Source organism: Mustela nivalis (assembly GCF_964662115.1).
Source record: "Mustela nivalis genome assembly, chromosome: 10".
NCBI lineage: Eukaryota > Metazoa > Chordata > Mammalia > Carnivora > Mustelidae > Mustela > Mustela nivalis.
This window is the reverse complement of record NC_139029.1, coordinates 79,919,747-79,943,262: the sequence shown is the minus strand read 5'-3', so window position 1 is coordinate 79,943,262 and position 23,516 is coordinate 79,919,747. Positions and strand designations below refer to the sequence as shown.

Sequence of the window (23,516 nt, the reverse complement as noted above, 5' to 3'; positions counted from 1 at the left end):
TCCATGTTTCTTGTTCTGCTATGTTTTATGTTTTGATGACTTTTGATCAGTAGGCTTTGGTTTATTTATCATATTCTTTTGTGTGATTACTTCCGGTTTTTTCCTTGTAGTTACCATGAGGCATACAAAAAGTATCTTAAAATTCTAACAACCTATTTTCAGCTGTTAACAACCTTACTTCAATAGCATTCCCAAACTTTTGTGTCTCCCTTCACAATATGAGTTATTGATGGCAGAGCTTTCATATTTTTTATATTGTGCAATCAATAACAGATTATTCTAGCTATGGTTATTTTTACTACCTTTATTTTTTTACTTTTAAACTTCATTTGTAAGTTAATTATGTGCCTCTATTACCATATTACAGAAGCTAACTTTGACTAGATATTTAGCATTGTCAGTGAATTTTATTCTACTTTCTTGTGACTTTATGATGTTAATTAAAGTTTTATTGAGCTTCTCATTTTGTTCATGAATTGTTTCCCCAATTTTGTTTAGTAGTCTGTGTGTACTTGTAGTTCACTAAGCTACTTTAAGAGGGGTATTCTGAAATATTTATGTAACAATTCATAGATCTCCATTTCTTTTTTTTTTTTCTTTTTTTTACTTATTTGACAGGAGAGAGAGAGAGAGAGAGAGCAAGAGAAGGAACACAAGCAGGATGGGGTGAGGGGAGAAGAAGTCTTCCCGCTAAGTAGGGAGCCAGATGTAGGGCCTAATCCTGGGACGCTGGGATCACAAGCCAAAGGAAGATGCTTAATGACTGGGCCACCCAGGAGCCCCTAGATCTCCATTTCTTTAGGATCAGTTAGTGGAGCTTTATTAATTTTCTTTGGTGTTGTCATATTTACCTAATTTTTCAAGATCCTTGATTTCTTAAATTTGTATCTATGCATTTATGTAAGCAATTTTCTCTTCCAGACTTTACAGGTTTATTTGGCAGAAAAAGTTCTTTACCAGTCAGTTGTTTCGTTTTTTTTTTGTTGTTGTTTTGTTTTTTTTGTTTGTTTTTTTTTTTTTTTTTTTTTTGACATATCTGCAGTAATGGCCTGGGTAGGTATGTCTTGATATCAGTGGGGTTTTTTGGTTTGTTTGTTTGTTTGTTTGTTTTGTTTTGTTTTCCATGACCACTGCCAGAAATCTGAGCTTAGGTGGCTTGCTCTGGGCTGAGAACAGTTGGATAGGACAGATGCCTTGGTTTCTTCCTTAAGCAAGGCTGCAGGATGTGCTCTGTGGTGGCCTGTGTCCTCTCGTCAGACATGCTAGATGGCCAGGTCTATGTACTATACTCAGTAGCAGATGATGTTATGAATTAGATTCTCTGCCCTGGGCATGTCGGAGGGATATCAGGATGGGCCCCAGGCCTGCACAGCTCATTGTTTTGAAACCTGAATCGGCAAAACTGTGCACTGAATTTCCAGACCAGATGGGGCCACTAGTTTTGATCTGTACATGGGGAAAGCCACAGGCTGTGTTCTGTGTTCAAGTGCCACTGTAAGCAAGGCCATTAGATAGACTACATAGTTCCTCATGTATTCTGGTTAGCATGAGCCCCAGCAAAGCATGAGAACTGGCTACAAGGCCAGCAAAACTTATTGTCTACGGTCTTAAATCAAGCTAGTTCCCTAACCAAACAAGATCACTGGCTTTGCTCTATAGATGATCAGCCTTATTTGCCATACTCTCAACTCAAGTTTCCAACTGTTCAGTTGCCAACTGTTTCCAACTGTTCAGCCCAATCATTTTGGGGAGGTGGAGCTGTGAACTACACTCAGTAATAGGCTGGACTATCACTCAGCTCCTCTGCTGTGCAGGGACAAGTCAAGTTGTAGGGAGAGCAATGTTCTTTTTTTTGAGGATCTGAATCAGCCAAATCTGTAGACTAACAATTTCCCTAATCAGCCACCATCTTGGCTCTGCAGATGAACAAAATTGCTGGTTAGGACTGCTACTTGTGTGTGCAGGTAGGAACATGTTGTGCCAAGATCCAGATCCTGGCTGCTGCAAGTCCTCCATTTCTCCTTCATAATCAGATTGCTATTGGCCAAGACACACAGATTCCCCTGGAATCTCTGTGGGGCCAGACCCGAGTGGAGGTTCCCAAGAATGACTCACAGTGCTGAGGGAGCTGAATGCCTACCCTGGGCCCTCTTTTTCCACTGAAGGAATAATAAGCAGGGGAGACTGGAGGATGCTGATAATGTACATGGGTTTTAGTCATGGTAAATTCAAATATGCAGAAAGAGAATCTTAAAATATTAAGAGCCTGGTTAACACCAGGACTCTTGGAAAGGAGCAGAACTGCAAGTTACTCCCCAGTCTTGACAGGTTCTCCACAGAGCAGAATCTATATAGATTAGGAAATTAATCTGAGCATGAAGGCTGAACCTGAGGTGTTTGAGTTTAATCCCATCACTTGATTGATTTAGAGCATGTGAGTTAATTCCAACCAATAAGACAAATGGAAAGGTTTGCTAGAATAGTAAAAGATAGTTTTCCTTTACTCTAAAAGAGCCATCCTTAATTTTGTCCAATTTAGTTCCATTGTTACTGGCAGCTATCCAGCTGCCATGCTGGGAAGGAGCTAAATCAATTTGAGCTAAGTTTTTATTACTTGCAGACAAAAGTATACTAAAAAAAATCCAAAGTACTTATACAAAATTATTTATATTTCAGGTTATTACTAGGTTTTTATGGTAAAAGGGAGGGCTTCTGAAAGATAAAGCAGTGCTATAATAAAACTATTAGAGTCAGACAAACTTATATGTTAGTTTTGACTCCAACACTTACAAACTCTGTGGTCTTCGGCAAGCTACTAAATATCTCGGAATGTCAGTTTCCTCATCTGTAAGATATCTACCCTATTTCAAATGAAGATAAGTACGTTTAGACAAAAATCAGGGATTCTTATTAAAGAAGTGCAGAGCAATGTTGACAAATTTTGCCATTTGATGCTTTCCCTAGAAATGCTTATCTCTACTCATAATTCAATCAGAAAGGCACAGACACTTCTGTCAGGTGAAAATCTAAACACCATGCACTAATTTGAGTATTTTTCTAGCAGGACAGGATTTTGTGAAGGTGACTTTGAATAGAGTGCTGTAGTCACAATGTTCTCTAAATTGCATAGTATGAAAAAGTAAAGGATATTTCAGACAAAATAAATCATGCTGGTGCATTTCAATACTGCTGCATAATTAACATTCAAGGGGCATTCATTAGGTGATTATGTTATCCCTGTGAAATATTACTTGGTTAAAAATATAATTCTGAAACTGTAATATATAATCTGAATGTTTGGGCAGATGGAATTACTTTCCTCTAGGACCTCAAGGTACTTGGCAAACATTTATTCACCTCTGCTCTGGTTCTATAAGTCAGGTCAGGTTTTGTTTTATTGATGAGAAAACTAAGACCAATGGAGTATTTGAGAGACTCAATCATAACAGTCCTTCTTACTTCTAACACTGAAAGGGAGAAGATTTTATAAAGTTATTCACATTCATTTTTTTAAATCAATCTACCTTCCTATGCTTGATTCAGGTGTTATAGAACTACATAGGTACAAAAAATACCTTTCTAAAGTATCAGAGTTCAGATCCTATTATGGGCTGAAATGTGTCCCCCTAAAATTCAATGTTGATGTTCTAACTCTTAGTCCTTCAGAATGTGACTCTATCTGGAGACAGGGCCTTTAAAGAGGTAATTTAATTTTAACTTCATTTTTTTATGAGGTCATTAGGATGGGCTCTAACCCAATATGACTGGTATCCTTATAAGAAGAGGAGATTAGGAAACAGACTTTACAGAGATGTAAAACAGACTTTTACAGATGTAAAGCAGGGAGAAGGTAAAAACATCTACAAGCCAAGAAGAGAGGTCAGCCAAGAAACTAACCCCACCAAAAATTTGATCTCAAACTTCTAGGATCCAGAACTGTGACTAAATAATTTTCTGTTGCTTAAAACACCTGATCTATGGTATTTTGTTATGGCATCCCTAGCACACTAACACTCTGGAAGTTTGCATCCTGAAGCAGAAAGAGTTGTATATTGTAAATCTTGACTTCTCCTTAGATTCTTGTAGTCTGAAGTAGTAATTCCAAAGTCCTCACATTTGCTTTGATTCAGGCAGGAGTCTAGCACATTGGATCTCCTTTTTGAAGCCAAGCAAGACTTAAATGTTGAACTAACCAGTTCAGACTCTAGTCAACTTCTGCCTTGGTGTTCTCACCACCAAATCAGGCTGCCCTCTTTGACTTGCAATTGTAGGAAGTCTCTGGGATGTAGTTTCCACTATGGGACCTATGACCCTGACTTTGTAAGGGCATGTTGGTTTACTATTGGGTCTCAGTTTATCTATACAATGAGTGAGATAACTTTGACAACAGCTAAGATATATTCTGGCTCTTATATTTCAGTGCTAATACACAGATAGTGATGGTTTAAGGGAAAGAAAAAAATCTGGCAAAATATGGTCCATGATCCAAATCTAGCCACTGCCTCTTTTTATACAACTCATGAGCTAAGAATAGTTTTACATTTTTAAATGGCATTTTAAAAATCAAAAGAAAGGAGAGAAGATGGTGAAGTAGGAGGATTCTGAGCTCCTCTACAGAAACCCCAGGCAGCTGCTATATCTATATAACTAATGCTGAGAGTGACCTGAAGATTGACAGAACAAACCTTTCACAGTTAGTTATAGAAAGCCACATCAACAAGGATAAGAGGGACAGAGATATGGTTGGGAATCAAACCCCCAGCATGACTAATTACAAACAGGAGCATCATCACAAGCACAGAAAAGCAAGAGGATCAGAACCCACACCAGGCATGTCCAGCACTGGGGACCCACACTGAGAAGATGTGTTTCTACAACGTCGTATTGAAAACCAGAGGGACTTAACTCTGGAAACTTTAAAAAGCAGCTGATTTAACTCCAGGAAAGCCAACGGGAAATAGAAAAATTAGTGCCTATTGTTAAAGAGCCAGCATACAAAATAACCTGGCCCAAGACATAGCACAGAAGCAGCAGTTTGAAAGACACCTGGCATATAGTGATGCAGATTTATTTACTAATCTTAGGATGTATGTTAGAATAGCAGGGATGTGCAGAAGCTTTTTCAGAAACAAAGTGCTGAAGGTACTTTGTTTCTGGCAGGTACCATTTCTCTTTCCCTTCCCCAAGTGCATTCAGGGTCCTAGAATCACGCCTTGCATTTCTCACAGGGGCCAGCACTAACACTCTCCATCTACTTTGCTAACACAGTGGGCCCTTCATTCACCTGTAGACTCACACCATCCAACTACCCACCTCAGCATGTATACCTCAAAAGCAGCTCCTGCCCTGCCATCTCTACCAGATAGGCCTCACTAAACCAGTGCCACTCCAAAATGACTCCTTTCCTGTGGAAAGGGGACTATAACCCTACACCCTAGCACACTCACAGTTGTTATCCCCGGGCCTCATAGCTTGCTATGCAGAAAATAAGTCCTGTCCTTGAGTGTGATTAAGCAATGGCAGAGAAGGAATTACAGACAGCCAGGATGAGTGTTGGTCCCCCTACAAATGAACCTGTGACAGCCATAGACAAATGTCTCAAAAGTGTGGGGAACAAACCCCATTCACTATGTTCAGAGCAGATAAAGCAAGTCATTGCAACCAGCTGGACTGAAAGCAATCAAAACTTAGTCACAGCAGAAAGCCCACCTAGCCCACATGGGGCATACCCCATAGAACCCGTTTCTGGTGACCATGGGGAATAGTATTTTGAGGCACACAGAACCTCTTCTAAAGAAGGCCACTATTGCAAGGCCAGAAGATAGCATACCTAATGTATATAAACAAACACAGTGAGCTAGGCAAAACCGCAGAAAAAGAGCTAGATGCAACAAGGGTAAGCAATATATGTGATAAAGTTTTCAAAGCAGGACACCTGGGTGGCTCAGTTGGTTTAGCATCTGACTCTCAATTTTGGCTCCGGTCATGATCTCAGGATTGTGAGATCAAGCCCTGTGTCAGGCTCTGAGCTGGTCATGGAGTCTGCTTAAGATTTACTCTTTCCCTCTCCCTCTTCCCCCACCCCCCACTCATATGTTCTTTCTCTCGCTTAAAAATAATTTCAAGGGGTACCTGGGTGGCTTAGTGGCTTAGGCCTCTGCCTTCAGCTCAGATCATGATCTCAGGGTCCTAGAATCACGCCTTGCATCAGTCTCTCTACTCCGTAGAGAGACTGTTTCCCACCCCCGCCTACTTGTGATCTCTGTCAAATAAATAAAAAAATATATATTTTTAAAAAATTTCAGAGTAATGGTCTTAAAGATACTCATGGAACTTGAGGAAAGAGTGAAAGAACTTGGAGAACTGCACAAAGAAAATATAAAAGAGAACTAGTCGGAGCTGAAAATACAATAACTGAAGTGAAAAAAATACACTATAAGAAATAAAGAGCAGATAAGAGAATGCAAAATATAGACCAGTGATCTGGAAGACTGGGTAATGGAAAGCCACCAAGGTGAATAATGAAAAGAAAAAAGAATAATAAAAACTGAGATTAGGTTAAGGGAACTCTGTGACATCATCAAGCATAACATTCACATTACAGGGGTTTTAGAAGAAGAAGAAGAAGAGAGAGAAGGGGGTAAAAAGTTATCCAAAGAAATAATGGCTGAAAAATTCCCTAACCTGGGGGAGGAAACTGACATCCAGATCTAAGAAGCACAGAAAATCCTGAACAAGATTAACTCAAGGAGGTCCACCAAGATACATAATGATTAAAATGACAAAGTGTAATAATAAGGATAGTTTTAAAAACAGAAAAGAAAATAGTTACATACAGGGGAAATCCCATAAAACTATCAGATGATCTTTTATCATAAAATTTCCAGGCCAAAAGGGAGTGGCATGATATATTCAAAGCTGAAAGCGGGGGAGGGGAGGAGAAAAAAGGGGAGGGGGGAAAGCCTACAACCAAGGAAGCTCTACCCAGCAAGGTTATCATTCTGAATTGAAGGGTAGAGTTTCCCAGACAAAAGGTAAAGGAGTTTGTCACTGCTAAGCCAGCCTACAAGAAGTGCTAAAGGGACTTCTTTCTTTAAGTGGAAAGAAAAGGTCATAAATAGAAATAAGAAAGTTAGGAAGGGAAAAGTTTTGGTAGGTAAAAGCAAACATATGGTAAAGGTAGAAGCTTAACCATTTACAAAGCCCTTTTGGAGATTAAAACACAAAAGTAGTAAAATCATTTATAACTACATATATTAGTCAAGGGGAACACAAAATTAAAAGATGTAAAATGTAATGTCAAATGCATAAAACATGGAGGGGGAATAAAATTTAGTACTTTATATGTGTTTAAACAACCATCAACTTAATATAGACTGCTGTACACATATGTTATATACAAACTCAATGGTAACCACAAATCAAAAGCCTCTAATAGATACACAAATAAAGAGAAAAGAATCCAAGCATAACACTTAAAGAAAGCTAGGAAATCACAAGGGAAAAGAGCAAGAGAAGAAGAAGGGAACAGAAAACTACAGAAACAACCAGAAAAAAATTAACAAAATGGCAATGTACATACTTGTAAGTAATTACTTTAAATATATATAGACAAATCAAAAGAGGTATGGTGACTGAATAGATAAACAAACCCCAAACATATGCTACCTATAGAACACTCAAGACTAAAAGATACATACAGACTGAAAGTGAGAGGATGGAAAAACATACACTTCAGAAATGGAAGCAAAAACAAGCCAGGGTAACAATGCTTATATCAAACAAAGTAGATTTTAAAATAAAAACTGTAGCAGGAGACAAAAAAATGGCTCTACACAATGAAAGAGGGATCAATCCAACAAAAGTAGGTAACAGTTATATTTATGCACCCAACATAGAAGCATCTAAATATATAAGGCAAACATTAACAGATATAAAGAGAGAAATGAACAGTAATACAATAATAGTAGGGGTTTAACACCCCACTCACATCAAAGGATGATCGTCCAGACAGAAAAATCAATAAGAAAACAGTGGCTTTTAATGACACATTAGACTAGATGGACTTAACATATACAGAACATTTCATCTAAAAACAGAAGAATACAAATTCTTTTTCAAGTGCATATGGAATATTCTCCAGGATAGATCAATAATAGGCCATAAAACAAGTCTCAAAAATTTAAGAAGATTGAAATAATATCAAGCACAATGGTATGTTACTAGAAATCAATTAAAAGGAAAAACTGAGGGGGAAAAAAAACCCCACAAACAGATGGAGACTAATCAACATCGGTCGTTGAAGAAATCAAAGAGGAAATGAAAAGATACATGGAGATAAGTGAAAATAAAGGCAAACAGTCCAAGATCTTTGTACTTTGAACATTAAAAGCAGTTCTAAGAGGGAAGTTTATAGCAATATGGGCATGCCCCAAGAAATGAGAAAAATCTCAAACAATCTAATCATACTACAAAAGGAACTGAGTAAGAAGAACAATGCCAAAGGACATAGGAAGAAAATAATAAAGATTAGAGTAGAAATAAATACAGACGGAACAAAAACAAAACAGTAGAACAGATCACTGATACTAAGGGCTAATTCTTTGAAAAGATAAAAGTGTTAAGCCCTTAGCAAGAGTATTTAAAAAAAAGAGAGAGAGAGAGAGAACTCAAAGTTAAAAATAGAGGAGAAATAACAATTGACACCACAGAAATCCAAAGAATTATGAGGGTATTATGAAAAATTATATGCCAACAAATTCATCAATCTAGAAGATACGGATAAGTTCCTAGAAACATACAATCTCCCAAACTAAATCAGAAAGAAATAGAAAACATACAATCTCCCAAAACTAAATCAGAAAGAAATAGAAAACATACAATCTCCCAAAACTAAATCAGAAAGAAATAGAAAATTTGAACATACTTGTTACTAGTAACAAAAATTGAATCAGTAATAAAAACTTCCAACAAATGTAAGTTCAGGATCAGATGGCTTCACAGGTGAATTCTATCAAACAATTAAGGACGAATTAATTCCTATCCTTCTCAACCTATTCCAAAAATTAGAAAAGGAAAACTTCCAATACATTCTGAAGGCATAGTGCCAAAACCAGATAGACACTACAAAAAAACTTCATACCAATATTTCTGGTGAACTTGAATGCAAAAATCCTCAACAAAATATTAGCAAATTAAATTTACTGATACAACAATCAAGTTGGATTTATGCCAGGGATACAAGGGTGGCTCAACATTCACAAATCAATCAATATGATAAATCACATTAACAAGAGGAAAGATAAAAATCAGAAGAATATCTCAGTAGATTCAATATAATCATTTGGTAAAGTATGTGTTCATGACAAAAACTTTCAATGAAGTGGGTTTAGAGGAAACATACCTCAATAATAAATGACATATATGGAAAACTCACAGTTAGCTTCATACTCAAAGGTGAAAAACTGAGAGCTTTTCTTCTAAGATCCAGGAACAAGACAAGGATGTCCACTCTCACCACTTTTATTAACATAGTACTGGAAGTCTTAGCTGCAATGATCAGATAAGTAAAAGAAATAAAAGACATACCAAATAATAAGGAAGAAGTAAAATGGTTACTAGGTGCAGATGATGTAATACTGTATGTAGAAAACTAAAGACTCCACCAAAAAACAAAACAAAACAAAACAAAACAAAAAAACCTATTAGAACACATAAATACAGTAAAGTTGCAGGATACAAAATTCATATACAGAAATTTCTTACATTTCTATACCCTAATAAAAATATCAGAAAGAGAAAATAAGAAAACAATCACATTTTCAATTGTACCAAAAATAATAAATTACCTAGAAATAAAGTTAACCAAGGGTGTGAAAGATCTATACTTTGAAAACTATAAGACCTGAAGAAAGCAATTGAAGATGATGCAAGCAAATGGAATGATAAGCCATGCTCATAGATTGGAAGATTTAATGTCATTAAAATATCCATTTTACCCAAAGCAATCAAAAGATTCAGTACAATCCCTATCAAAATACCAGCAGCATTTTTTTTTACAGAACTAGAATGAAAACTCCTAAAATTTGTATTGAACCACAAAAGATCTCAAATAACTAAAAGAATCTTGAAAAAGAATAAATTTGGAAATATCACAACTCCAGATTTAAAACTATACTACAAATCTATAGTAATCACAACAGTATGGTACTGGCACAAAAATAGACACATAGATCAGTGGAACAGGATAGAGTGCCCAGAAATCCATGCATATATAGCCAATTAATCTATGGCAAAGAAGAGAAGAATATAGGGAAAAGACAGTCTATTCAATAAATGGTTTTGGGAAAATCGCACAGCTACATGCAAAAGAATAAAACTGAGAATTTCTTACACCATGCACAAAAATAAACTCAAAATGGATTAAAGACCTAAATGTGAGACCTGAAACCACAACACTCTTAGAAGAAAACCCAAGCAATCATCTTGGACATCAGCCTTAGCAAAGTATTTATGAATGTGTCCCTCAGGCAAGAGAAATAAAAGCAAAAATAAATATTGGAATTACACTAAAATAAAAGGCTTTTGCTCAGCAAAGAAAATTGTTAACAAAATGAAAAAGCAACCTACCAAATGGGGAAAGATATTTTTAAATAATATATCTTATAAGGGTCGACACCAGTAAAAGATCCAATTAAGAAATGGGCAGAGGACCTAAATAGACATTTTCCAAAGAAGACATAGAAATGGCCAACAGACACATGAGATGATGCTTAGCATCACTGGTCATCAGGAAAATACAAATTAAAACTACAATGAGATATCCTCTCACACCTGAGAGAATGGCTAGTATCAAAACAATAAGATAATAAATACTGTCAAGGATGTGGAGAAAAAGAAACCATTCTGTACTGTTTCTGGAAATGGATATTGGTGCAACCACGTTGGAAAATAGTGTGGAAGTTCCTCAAAAAATTAATAATGGAAATACTATGTGATCAGGTAATTCCACTACTGGATATTTATCAAAAAACAAAAACAAAAACAAAAAAACACTAATTTGAGAGGTACCTGGGTGGCTCAGTCCATTGAGTGTCTGTCTTTGGCTCAGGTCATGATCCCAGGGTCCTGGGATAGATCCCTGCATCAGGCTCTCTCCTCAGCAGGGAGCCTGTTTCTCCCTCTCCCTCTGCCTTTTCCCCCTACTCATGCATGTACTCTCTCCCTCTCTCTCTGTCTCTCAAATAAATAAATAATTTTTTTAAAAATGTAATTTGAAAAAATACATGCACTCTATTTATTGCACCATTATTTACAACAGCTAACATACGGAAACAACCCAAATGTCTATTTGATAGATGAATGAATAAAGAAGATGTGGTTTGTATATATGGATAGATTATTACTCAGTCATAAAAAAGAACAAGACCTTGCCATTTGCCACAGCACTGATGGACCTAGAGGGTATTATGCTGAGTGAAATAAGTCCAAGAAAAACAAATACCATATGATTTCACTTATATGTGGAATCTTAAAATAATGAACAAACAAAAATCAAAAAAGACTCTTAAATACAGAGGAAAAAAACTGAAACTTACCAGAGGGGAATTGGGTAGGCAGTGCACAAAATATATGAAGGCTATTAAGGGGTACAAACTTCCAGTGATATATAAGTCACAGAGATGAAAAGTACAGCATAGATAATATGGTCAACATCATGATAATCTTGTATGGTGAGCATTGAGTACTGTACACAATTGTCAAATTAATATGTTGTACACCTGAATCTAATACAATCTTGTATTTTAATCATACTTCAATCATAAATGAAAAATAGCAAAAGAAATTTGTTACTGGAATTTAAAATAAAATTTAAAAATTTTTAAAAACTAAAAAAAAATTAAAAGGATAATATATCAAGAGCTTTATAATATGCCATGTATTCTTCTAAATCTTTGCTTTTATTAATTCATTTCATCTTCATGGCAATCTGTAAAGTAGGCACTAATATCCATTTTATAGATAAGCAAAATGAAGTAGTCAAAGATCATAAAACTCAAAAATTTCAATTCTGCTAGAATTCACATTCAGGGAATCTTAGCCCAGAGCTTGTGCTCTAAACCTGCCTCCCTGCATTGAAAAGTGTTCAACACTATGAGAGTAGTAAAAAAGTGCCAAAAGAGAGGTACTGGCGACACATTCTGGAGCATTCCTTGAAAAAAAAGATCTCTGTGTTCAAAGAGGCCCGGGAAGGCTTTGTAGAAGGAATAAGTCACATTCCTACCAGGATGACAGGGTATACTAACTGAACCCCAATTAAGCAAACTGTCACCTCACTCCAAAATTCCATTTTTCTCATTAAAAGACCTATATTACAAAAAATTGTATTTAATTATGATTATATACCAACTGAGTTATATTGATTAATAATATTCAATTATTATTTTAAAAATTTGTGGACATCTATTTTCTCTATATGAGTGCCTATATAATATCCTATATTTTAGCTCTTGGCCCACAAAATAAAATATTTACTATCTGCTCCTTTACAGAAAAAGTTTGCTGATCTCTGCTCTAGAATATCAAGGTGTGAGAATAAGTTTGGGTAACTGGGAAGATAATTGTAAGTATTAATGTTAACCTTTCTCTTTTTTATCAGTAAGCTGTTATCAGTAAAATTAGGTATGCTTCAGCCAACATGGTGTTTGTTATATTTAATATTTTAATATAACATTTTAAGTTTTAGAGGTGATTATTAGTTTGAATGACAGAAATAAAATGTCTTTTGAATGATGACAAAATGAAGTAAATGCGTGTGCAAAGAAGCATCATACTGTGACTATTTTAAGGTATTTCTATCTTGTTCCTGTGGCTATAGACCATTCAATGACAACCAATAGTATTCCTAGACATAGAAGTTAAGACAAGATAAATCGTAATGCAAGGTAGATATGCTCACTACATCCTCCATTTGGATTGTTGTTATAGTTTTGTTTATTTATCTGGTTACAGTCATATGGAAATTTTCCCACTATACATACTCTTTGCTTACATAAAAACATTGCCATTATATGTGTGGAATTAAATGTGAATTAGAAACTGAGCATGAGTAATTTCTATAACTTTAGCTAGATACTTGTGTTTTAAAAAAATCATGTGTGGTCCAATGAGCTGAGAATTTTTAGCCCTGAGTTCTATTTCAGATTGACCTAGGCTCATCAAAACATTCAAAATCTGTTCAACAGAAATGCTAATACATCCCTACTCTTCCAAGTATTGAAAACCGGGTTCAGAATTTTTACGCAACTGTACTATTTTAATGATTCTACTCTCACCACATTTGGTAGTGCATAAAACACCTCAAGAGGCATACTCTGGCAAAATTCAAAATCCAGTGCATTCTATCATCTCTTCAAACTCAACATGGGTGAAACTCAGTATTCTACTGCCTTGTCAAAGTAATAAATTCCTCTCCTATCTGCTGTATTTCTAAAAATTGTATAAAAATCCACCCAGGAATAAAACCTCAGACTCTTTTATTCTTTTTCCTCTATTGCTTCAACAACTAATCAGTCACTAAAATTGTAAACATTTATCAGGAACCTAATACATGTTTGACCTCTAAGTGAGTCACATATATATTATTTTTAGTTCTCAAAATAGCCTTGCAAAGTAGTTTTTATAATTGGATTTAAAACATTTCAGTCACAGAGATTAAATAAATGGTATGTGTGTATCTACAGAGTACTAGATTCTAGATTAAAACCCAGTTATTCTGATGCCAACACCTTATCTTCTGTAGTATTACTAATTTTTTCCTTCACACATTCTCTACTCTTCTGTTTTTTCCATTCCTGACACCTCCAGTGACAAGCTCAGGTGCCAAGCGTTTCCCTCTCATGTGCCTTCCAGGCTCCAGTTTCTCTCCATTGAATCATCTGTCCCCTCTCGCTGCTACTCATCTTTCAGTAGTATGAATGGGGAGGGGAGATCACTTTGAAATCTTCCCTAATTGACTTCCCTTTTGAACCTTTATTGTTCTGGGATGAGTTTAATATTAGTCTAATATAAGGACTGATTTGTCCTTGTATGCATAATTTTGTCATCTCTCTTCTATTAGAGTCAAAGATTTTAGCAGGCAAGAATTTATACCTAATACATATTACTAAACATATGAAAGATCCTAAATTTTATGCTCCCTATAGGAATTTTTGGTTATTTTTTTTCCTTTCTGAAAGTCAACAAGGCATTAAAGGAAATACAGTAGCAGAAGGAATTGATATGAGAAAACTTTTTATAAATGCGTGTTTGCCTGGCATAAGAAGACAATTCGGCTTCTCCTAGGGAGACCTGTGCATCATTTTGAATAGCATTCAAATAACTATCTTTGCTTAATCTCCCTTCTCATTGCTGTCTTTGTTAAAGTCAGGGGACCAGGGAGTTCAAGGTGAGATTTTACTGGTGTAAAAAGCAATTCTCTGTCCCCTCTTGTATTTTCAAAGATCATTTTATATTGTCTAAACATCTCAAAATAGCACTGCCCTTTTTTTGCTGTGGCATTGCACTGTGAACTTCTATTCAATTTGTTATCCACCATCCTCCCCAAATCTCGGTCAGCATGACAGCTTCCTGAGTAATACCCCCGTAATTTGAATCTGTGCTGAGAGTTATTTTCTCTCGGGTGCATATATTATCTTGCATGTCTTTATATTAGACCTCATCTCACTTTTGTTCAACCAGTGATCTGAATTATCTGTATCCTGCTGGGTTTGTAATATGTCATCGTGTTTTATCTCCCCTACCTGCAAGCTTTGTGCTACTTGCAAATTTGGTCAATATCACACTGACCTTCTATTCAAGGTCAATTGTAGAAAGGGCTAGATGGCAATAATGGGCTCAGGCTCGTACCCTGATGGAACACACAGGACCTACATCCGACTCCTGTGCTACCCCTATGATAACCACTCTTTGTATTCTCTTTGTAAACCTTCCCAGATTATCCACCAACTCTTATTGTTCTCCAGACAATACTTCTCTAATCTCTCAGTAAGTTGTGTGTGATCAGGGGTCAAATGCCCTGGGGAAAGTAGAAAAGCATCAAAACTATTACAAGAACCAAAGTGAAATGGACAAAGTGGAATACAATGTCCAAACTGTTTTTAACCTCTCAATACAGGTATTATAAGAATGAACACCATTTAGGTCATTGTTAAGGCCATTTCATGTGTTGGTTGCTTTAACTCTACTCTTCGGCTTTTAAAATTCAGGATCTGTACTTTCTTCTCTTAGAGGCCATCATGGGATTAACTTGACGCTGAATGCTTATGTTACTCCTCAGATGTGTTTATCTGCTGTGTTTATCACTTTATCTCAGGTGTATTCCAATTTCCAAATCCAATTCAAATGCTCTTTCTTTCCCTGTGCATTTGGAGTCTGAAGATGGTAGCACTACATGCAACTTGGAATTCCTGCAACTGGGAATTCTCATATCAATTCCTTCTGCTACTGTATTTCCTTTAATGCTCTAGCCTGTCCTCAGTGGCTGGAGGGGTTAAAGACAACAGGCTGTGATTGGGTATTGCTGTGGCCTCCGTTGGTAGCACTACATGCAACTTGGAATTCCTTGATTGGGAAGCAGAGCTCTAGCCTGTCCTCAGTGGCTGGAGGGGTTAAAGACAACAGGCTGTGATTGGGTATTGCTGTGGCCTCCGTTCCATTCATCTTCCTTCTTCTCCCCTGTCATGGGGACATTGAGTGTTTTTTTTTTGCCATGAAGGTGAACTTTGTAGTAATTTTTTTGAATTGTATTTTATTTTTGTCCTTGTTTTATTCAGATTAATTGATATACAGTACTATATAAATTTAAGGTATGCAGGATAATGAGTGACTTGACTTACACATATTGTGAAATGATTATCACAGTTTAGTTAACATCCAGTAACTCCTATAGATACAAAAATGTAAAAAAGGGAAAAAAAGTATTTTTCCTTATGATAAGAACTTTTGAAATTTACTCCCTTAGCAGTTTTCCAATATACTATATGGAAGTTTTAGCTATAGTCATCATATTGTACATTAATCTCTAGGATTTATTTATCTTAAAACCAGAAGTTTGTATCTTTTGACCACCTTCCCCTAATTCCCCCAGACTTCCATTCCCCATTTGTGGTAACCACACATCTGATTTCTTTTTCTATGTGTTTGGGGTTTTAGGGAGGAGATACATAACTGATATTCCACACATAAGTGATATCATACAGTATCTGTCTTTCTTATTTTACTTAGCATAATACCCTCAAGGTCCATCCATGTTGCCACAAATGGTGGGATTTCCCTCTCTTTTATACTCTGTTAATATTCCTCTGCATGTGCATGTTGTGTGTGTGCGTGTGTATCACATCTTCTTGATCCATTCTTCTGTTGATGGACACAACTTGTTTCCATGTCTTGGCTACTGTAAATAATAACATTTATAAATATGAGAATGCAGATATCTCTTCAACATAGTGTTTTTGTTTCCTCACATATTTTCTTGGTAGAGGAATTACTGGATTGTATGTAATTTCTATTTTTAATTTTTGAGGCATTTCTATACTATTTTCCCTAATGGCCGTACAATTTACATTCCTCCCAATAGTGCACAGGGATTCCATTTTTCCCACATTGTCATCAGCATTTGTTAATCTCTTGTGTTTCAGATAATGGCCATTTTAACAGATGTGAAGTGGTATCTCATTGTGGTTTTGATTTGCATTTACCTGCTGATTAGTGATGTTGAACACCTTTACACATACTAGTTGGCCATTTGAATATCTTCGGACAAATGTCTATTCAGATACTTTGGCTTTTTTTAAATTGAATTTTTTTAATATTGAGTAGTGATTTTATAGTATTTTTAGTATTGTGTAGCATTTTTAATTTCTATGGATATTAACATTGCTGATCTATAAATTTTGACAGAAGAAATGAAATGGCTCTTATTTCAATCTTTATTCTCTATTTAAAATCCACATCTCTGGCATTTTCACACCCTTTTCCTTAGACTTTTTAAATAATTGTTTTTGACAACATTCATTTGAGATGCAGTTTTATCAGTGTACCTGTTATATCTAGAGAAGTTGAGGAATTTCTCAACAAACGGTATAAAATTTCAATTCACTCTACTGCGGAACTTGAAACAACCTGGAATCAGTGCCTGTTTACTATGAAGAAGTTTCCTGCTCCACTTTAGACTATAGAAATCACAGGCTAAAAACCTCAGTGTAGGTCCAACTAGCCTATACTCTAATATAGAACTTGGGAGAGTGCTTCTGGCATCTAGTAGGTAGAGACCAGAGATGCTGCTAAACATCCTATAATACACAGGACAGCCCTATGTCCCAAAATGTCAACAATGAGAAACCTTGTCTAATGTCTTTGCAACATTACACTACTAAAAACAAATAAACAAAAAACACCCAGCAAGACAATTGAACTGAATCTACAAATCTCAGTGCTATAGTTCTCAGTGTCTCCCACCAAACTCATAGTATTTTACCTAATCTTCCACTCCACCCCACTGTAATTGCCTATTACATCCTGTTCCTACTCCCTGTGGAAAAAAAATAGATGCCACCACTCCACATAGTCATAACCCTTTCTTAGCACTAAAGATTCATTAAGAGTCTCTTAATTTCCATTTCTGTAGATCTAGAGCCTTTTACAAAAATCATTTCTTTCCCCTTTCTCTCTTCTGGATCCCTTTGAAGGTTTTAGGGGGTCACCCTTGGACAGAAGTTCCCTAACCTGTGGCTGCTCCAAAGCTATTCAACTAATGAATATCAAATAAGGGGTAGAGGGGGCTGGTTGGTGAGAAAAGAGGGAGGAGGAGAAGAATGAGGAGGAGAGGGAAGGGAAGTGCTGCTGGATCAGATAGAGCATTTCATTTCATTCCTACCCAGCAATTAATTCACAGATTTTTTTTCTCTTTTCTAACCAAGTGCAGCATACATCAAGTCACCCACCTGGTTTTCTCACACCTTCACTGTGGTTCTGTTCTCCAATTAATTTTCTACCTCATGCAGATAAAGACACCAAGTATCTGATTAGTGGTACTGGTGTTACTTTCCTTGTTGCTGCCAAACAATCACAGCCAGTACTCTCCAAGGAGTTTAACATCCTGCACTATGGTCTCATGTCCCAGCAGGTACCCCAGAAGGGGGCGGGGGGCAACCTGTGATTCAGAGCCAGGAGGGGTGGATAGTAGCATGAGGGAAGATGCTGTTCTCCTACTCCCTCTTTCTGGGATCTACAGCCGTTCCTTTCTTTCTCCTGTCAACATAAGACTTCTGCTTCCTGTCATCTTTTAACAGCCACTGACATCTCCCACTGTGATATAGCCTTGGATTTCTCACAGTCTTCTCTAAATATTATTTTCAAATTTAACTAAATGCCAGAAAGAATTTTGATGGGTGTCTAGATCCATGTGTGAAAAGAGTATCACTAAAAGTTATTGTACATTCTTAAGCTGGGATCAGAGCCTAAGTTTTCTTTGGTCCAGGAAATGGGGGAATCATTGATTTCATATTCTCAATAAGGGTATCTGATTTCTTCACCAAGCAAACTTTCTTCTTCCCTGCAGTTCAGATTTTAGAAAACTGGTGATTAACAAAACTAATCTCTCCTTCCATTCTGTACTATTACTGCATACAGGTTATATATCTACAAATATATAGAGAGTAGCACCTTAGAAGATAGACAGATGATAGATAGATAGATAGATAGATAGATAATAGATTTTTTTAAAGATTTTATTTATTTATTTGACAGACAGAGATCACAAGTAGGCAGAGAGGCAGGCAGAGAGAGAGGAGGAAGCAGGCTCCCCATGGAGCAGAGAGCCCGATGCAGGGCTCGATCCCAGGACCCTAGGATCATGACCTGAACCGAAGGCAGAGGCTTTAACCCACTGAGGCACCCAGGTGCCCCGATAATAGATTTTTTTTTATATATTTGCCGACTTCTCTATGAATTAGAGCATTAGATTGATTTGATTTGGTGAGCATATGAGTGTCTGCTTTGTGCCAGGCACTATGCAAAGGTGAGCCAGAAACACTGGAATACAATCCACCAATTACTGAGGGCTATCAAAAAATCAGGCACTATACTATGTCTTTTATAAACATGCTATCATTAAACCTTATAATAACCTTTTGAAGAAGGATTTCTTCCTTTTTTAAATGAAAGGACCCCTCGCTTTCTCAAGGAGAGTTATCAGAAGGTGATTCATTAAGAATATTGTCAAAGCTGAGTCTTAAATACTTGTATGCTTTGGAATCTCTGTCCACAAACTCTGATGTGCAGTAACATTTTATTTTTTTTAGGAATTCAACTTAATTTCTAACTTTCTTGCCCATTCTGCCAGATGACGGAAACTTCCTCTCTATCAGTTCAGGAATGAAGTCACCTTCTGGGAATGTTCATAGTGTCTAGACGTTAGAGAGGTGGAGAGGGTAGCTGGTATCCATGGGGGCATTCATCTTCATACCTGCTCCAAAGGTTGAGTACATGCAGGTCACAGCCAGGTAGGCCATCCTTCATGTCCAGTAAAAGGCCATATCCAATCTAGGAACTTCCTCTGGCAATGGCCTTCCTGCTGCTGCACTATGGGAAACTATGCGTCCTAAAGTCCTATGGCACTTTCCTTCATGTGACCATTCTGAGATACTACAGCTCCTTGGACTGGAGGCTCCTGTGGCCTCTTGGGCTGAGACGGACCTTACAGCTGCTCCCTGCAGGGTGAGACACAGCCTCCTAGGCTCTCAGGCACACACACACATACACCTTTCTAAGAGATCTGCTTTCCCCATCCATCTTTCCTTTTCCTGGGACCCTCCCCCACTGCTTACTCACTCTTCATGTCTGCTCCACTCCATCCTTCCCAAATAGAAGAGAACTCATCTCTGGTGGCTTCATCTGTGACAGGGGGAAAACTGCTTTTATGCTTTATTATTTTCTCAAACCCATGGCTTCTCTTCCCCTTAGGGGCTAAGGCTTTTAAAAATCAAAAGGCAAGAATGGACTTCTTTGTCTTTTATTTTCTGCTTTTCCTGAGACAGTAATGCCTGAGATAACTTATTCTTGAGAACAAATGGCCCAGCTGACTGAATAAGGAAAAGTCATGGAGTAAAATAGGAGAAGAGAGAGGCTATATTCAATATTTTAAGAGTAAGAATTGTTCAGGTAAACAAGGAAGGGATCCCAGGCTGATGGAACATGACGTATAAAAGATCATTGAGGGGCACATGGGTGTCTCAGTCCATTGAGCAGCAGCTCTTAATTTTGGCTGAGATCATGATTTCAAGGTCGTGAGATAGAGCCCTGCATCAGACTCCCAGCTCAGCAGGCACACACACACATACACCTTTCTAAGAGATCTGCTTCCCCCATCCATCTTTCCTTTTCCTGGGACCCTCCCCCACTGCTTACTCACTCTTCATGTCTGCTCCACTCCATCCTTCCCAAATAGAAGATAACTCATCTCTGGTGGCTTCATCAATGGACTCAGTCTGCTTGAGGTTCTTCTGTATGTCCCCACCCCCACTCATGTGCGTGCATTCTCTCTCTCTCTCGCTCGCTCAGAATAAATAAATAAATATTTAGAAAAAGATCACCAGAAAACACATTGCAGATGGTTTAGAATAGATCAAAGTTACCTGTAAGATAAGGGATGAGAGATGGGCTGGAAAGTAGGGGAAGAGTCAGGGAGCAGTTGTGAGGTTTCTAATTCAAGGTGAGAGATATTTTCAAGGGCTTTTAAGAGAGGTGGTTATTATGGACTGAATGTCTATGACACGCCTCCCTCCAAAGTTCTTACCTTGAAGCCCTAAACCCTACTGTAATAGTATTAGGGTCTGCCATGGCAGTTGGGAGGGTATATGATTTGGATGAGATCCTGAGAGTGGAGTCCCGTGATGGGATTAGCACTCTTAGAAGAAGAAGAGTCCCATGAGGGCACAATAAGGATGTAGCTACCTGCAAGCCAGGAAGAGAGAGCTCACTTGAACCTGACCACGCTGACTGCCGATCTTAGACTTACAGCCACCACATCTGTTTAAGTCATTCAGTTTGAAGAATTTTGTTACGGTAGCCTGAGCTGATGAATGAATTTGTGTTTTAGGACGATTGTCCGGGCACCAGGAGAACAGCCACCAGGCCTCAACCTTTTCTGGGTTTCCCGCGATCCTAGTACTGACGCACAGAACAGGGGGTCCGCAGCTACACTGAACAGAACGGAGTTTCACAGATTAGAAACACTGCCAGAAACAGTCCTGTTACATATGCTAACTGGATTCCTCAAAAGTAACACAGGCATGCAGGCTTGAGAGTGGCACACCAGAGGGAAACTTTGATACTTACTCCTTTAAATTCTGTGTTGTATTTATCTTCTTCAGAAATGTCTGTGGAATATTTTAGACTCTTTTAATTTAAATGGTGGTTATTATCTCCAATTTGACTTCTCAAGTTAAAGGAATTAAAATGAATCAAATATCTAATCAGAGTATGTTTTGTTTTAAACTGAATTTGAGTGTCTAAGTGCTTAGATGAGTCAATGAGAGATTTCTCTCGTGTCCAGCCCTAATTTTTAATTAAAAAACAAAACCATGATTAGTTGCTTACCACATGTATTTAATTCAGAAAAGTTGTAGATAGAATTATAAAAGGATTACTGAGGAGAGATCCTATGTCCCTGTATGGGTTGGAGTTGATATAAGCCTCAATTTTCTTTTTTTTTTTCTTTCCTTTTCTTTTTTCTTTTCTTTTCTTTCTTTCTCTTTGAGATTTGCTTTCATTATTCAACTTATAATACTCTTATCTGAAAGAGTTAGTCTGGGGAAATGGGCAGAATCAAAGTGTTCTTCCTAGAAAGAGGGGTGATTTTTACATTTCAGTGAACTGGACGTTTTATTGAGGGCTTACTGCAGCAGTGGGAAAGGAGTAACTAACTGATCTAGGCCAGCAAACTCTAAAAGCCACTAGCAGAGGAGTTTGTGACTCAGGGTGACTTCCTTGGCAGCTGCTTGTTTTGTATGATTTCAAAAAAGGGTAACTCATCTTGCCTCCAGATTGACGCTTCAAACAGTCTGATTTTAGGCCAGGGACACAAAATTACAACTTTTGGATAGGAATACTTTTACCTCTACAGTTGAAACAAGACAAAAATGCAAATGATATGAAATTTTCTGGAAAAACAAAGTACACTTAAATGTATACTACAGTGCTTATGAGTGATGTCAGATCTTTTGATGAGGGCAGATTGATAGGAGGAAGAAAAGGGAGTAGAGGCATGGGGTAGTTTAGTTAATAGAAAGGCCAAAGATAAGCGTGTTTGTTGTTCATTTGCTTCAATCTCAAAAATAATTAGGTAGATAAAGACATCTTTTTCACCAGTGTGTTGGGACGTGATCAACTATTTGAAACAAAGGGAACTATATTCCTTCCCTGCCCCTGTAATAAAATAGGGAATTTATGTTGCAGATTTAAACCACTGGCTGCAACACTGTATTTAGCCCAGTTCTCTGGCCTACTATCACAACTCACTTGGTTCAGTTAAGAGAGGCTGTAATTTGTCACCTTCAATAAATACCAAGGTATATGGACAATTAGATTTTTAATAAACATTAAACCAGAATCAAGATTATATCACCAAAATAACATGATTTTCACTCATAACTCAATATGTCCTCTTGAAAGGAGAAAAAAAAAAAAAAAAAGGAGACCTAGAACTAGGCTGCCCAGAACTGGACTGCCCCCAGTCTGACTCTTGCCTTGACACCCTATGATCAGGGTACAACCATTAGAGGGTGGTCCATATAAAGGCTATTTACAATATGAGTTGAAGCAGAAAAAATTGGAAAGCCAGTGATTTCGTGTCACCAAAATCAAAAGCAATCTATTCTCAGAGTCCAGATTGTTTTTCTCAAGGCAGCCAGGCCCAAAGCAAGGTCAAACAGAGACCCTCAGAGGCCCATGTCCACCACTTGACCTAGTTAATAAATGTGGAGGAAAAGCAAAAGGTGACATTATACTTAAGACTTGAAAGACTGCCTGGCTTTTCCTCCGGCTTTGATGAATTGCATAGATATTTTCCTTAATCAAGTTCCAGGGTCTGAAAAAAGCAACTTAAAGCAAACAGAGTCTGAGGACAGGCTAACAGATTAATGGAAAGGTTGAAGAGTTGAGAGAGGGTAGCATGAGATAAAGTGAATAAATAACTAAAATGTAACTGCTGGGCTCTCTCTAATAGCCTCCTGGGCTGTATGATGGCTCTCAGTTGATTGGGTACTAGGACATTGCAAATACATGGGAATTTAATTACACCTAAAAGAAGGGCTCTAAAAGGCTATGTTCTGAGAATTTTTAATGTTCTTGCAATATGGCTCTAAAACCACATGTGGTGTTCCCAAATAAATTGGATACACAATGTCTACTGTGTTTTCATGATGTGTTAGCACAATAGCCATATCAAAAAGGAAGTG

The 23,516-nt window shown here is 37.3% G+C and overlaps 1 long non-coding RNA gene across 1 annotated transcript in view; it reads left to right on the top strand.

The window, feature by feature from the left end:
* LOC309841777 overlaps positions 1-23,516 on the top strand; it is a 117,618-nt gene that overhangs the window by 82,667 nt on the left and 11,435 nt on the right. Inside the window, exon 3 of the long non-coding RNA XR_014299306.1 lies at positions 12,552-12,622. This is a non-coding gene — a long non-coding RNA (uncharacterized lncRNA). The remainder of the gene's footprint in view (positions 1-12,551; positions 12,623-23,516) is intronic.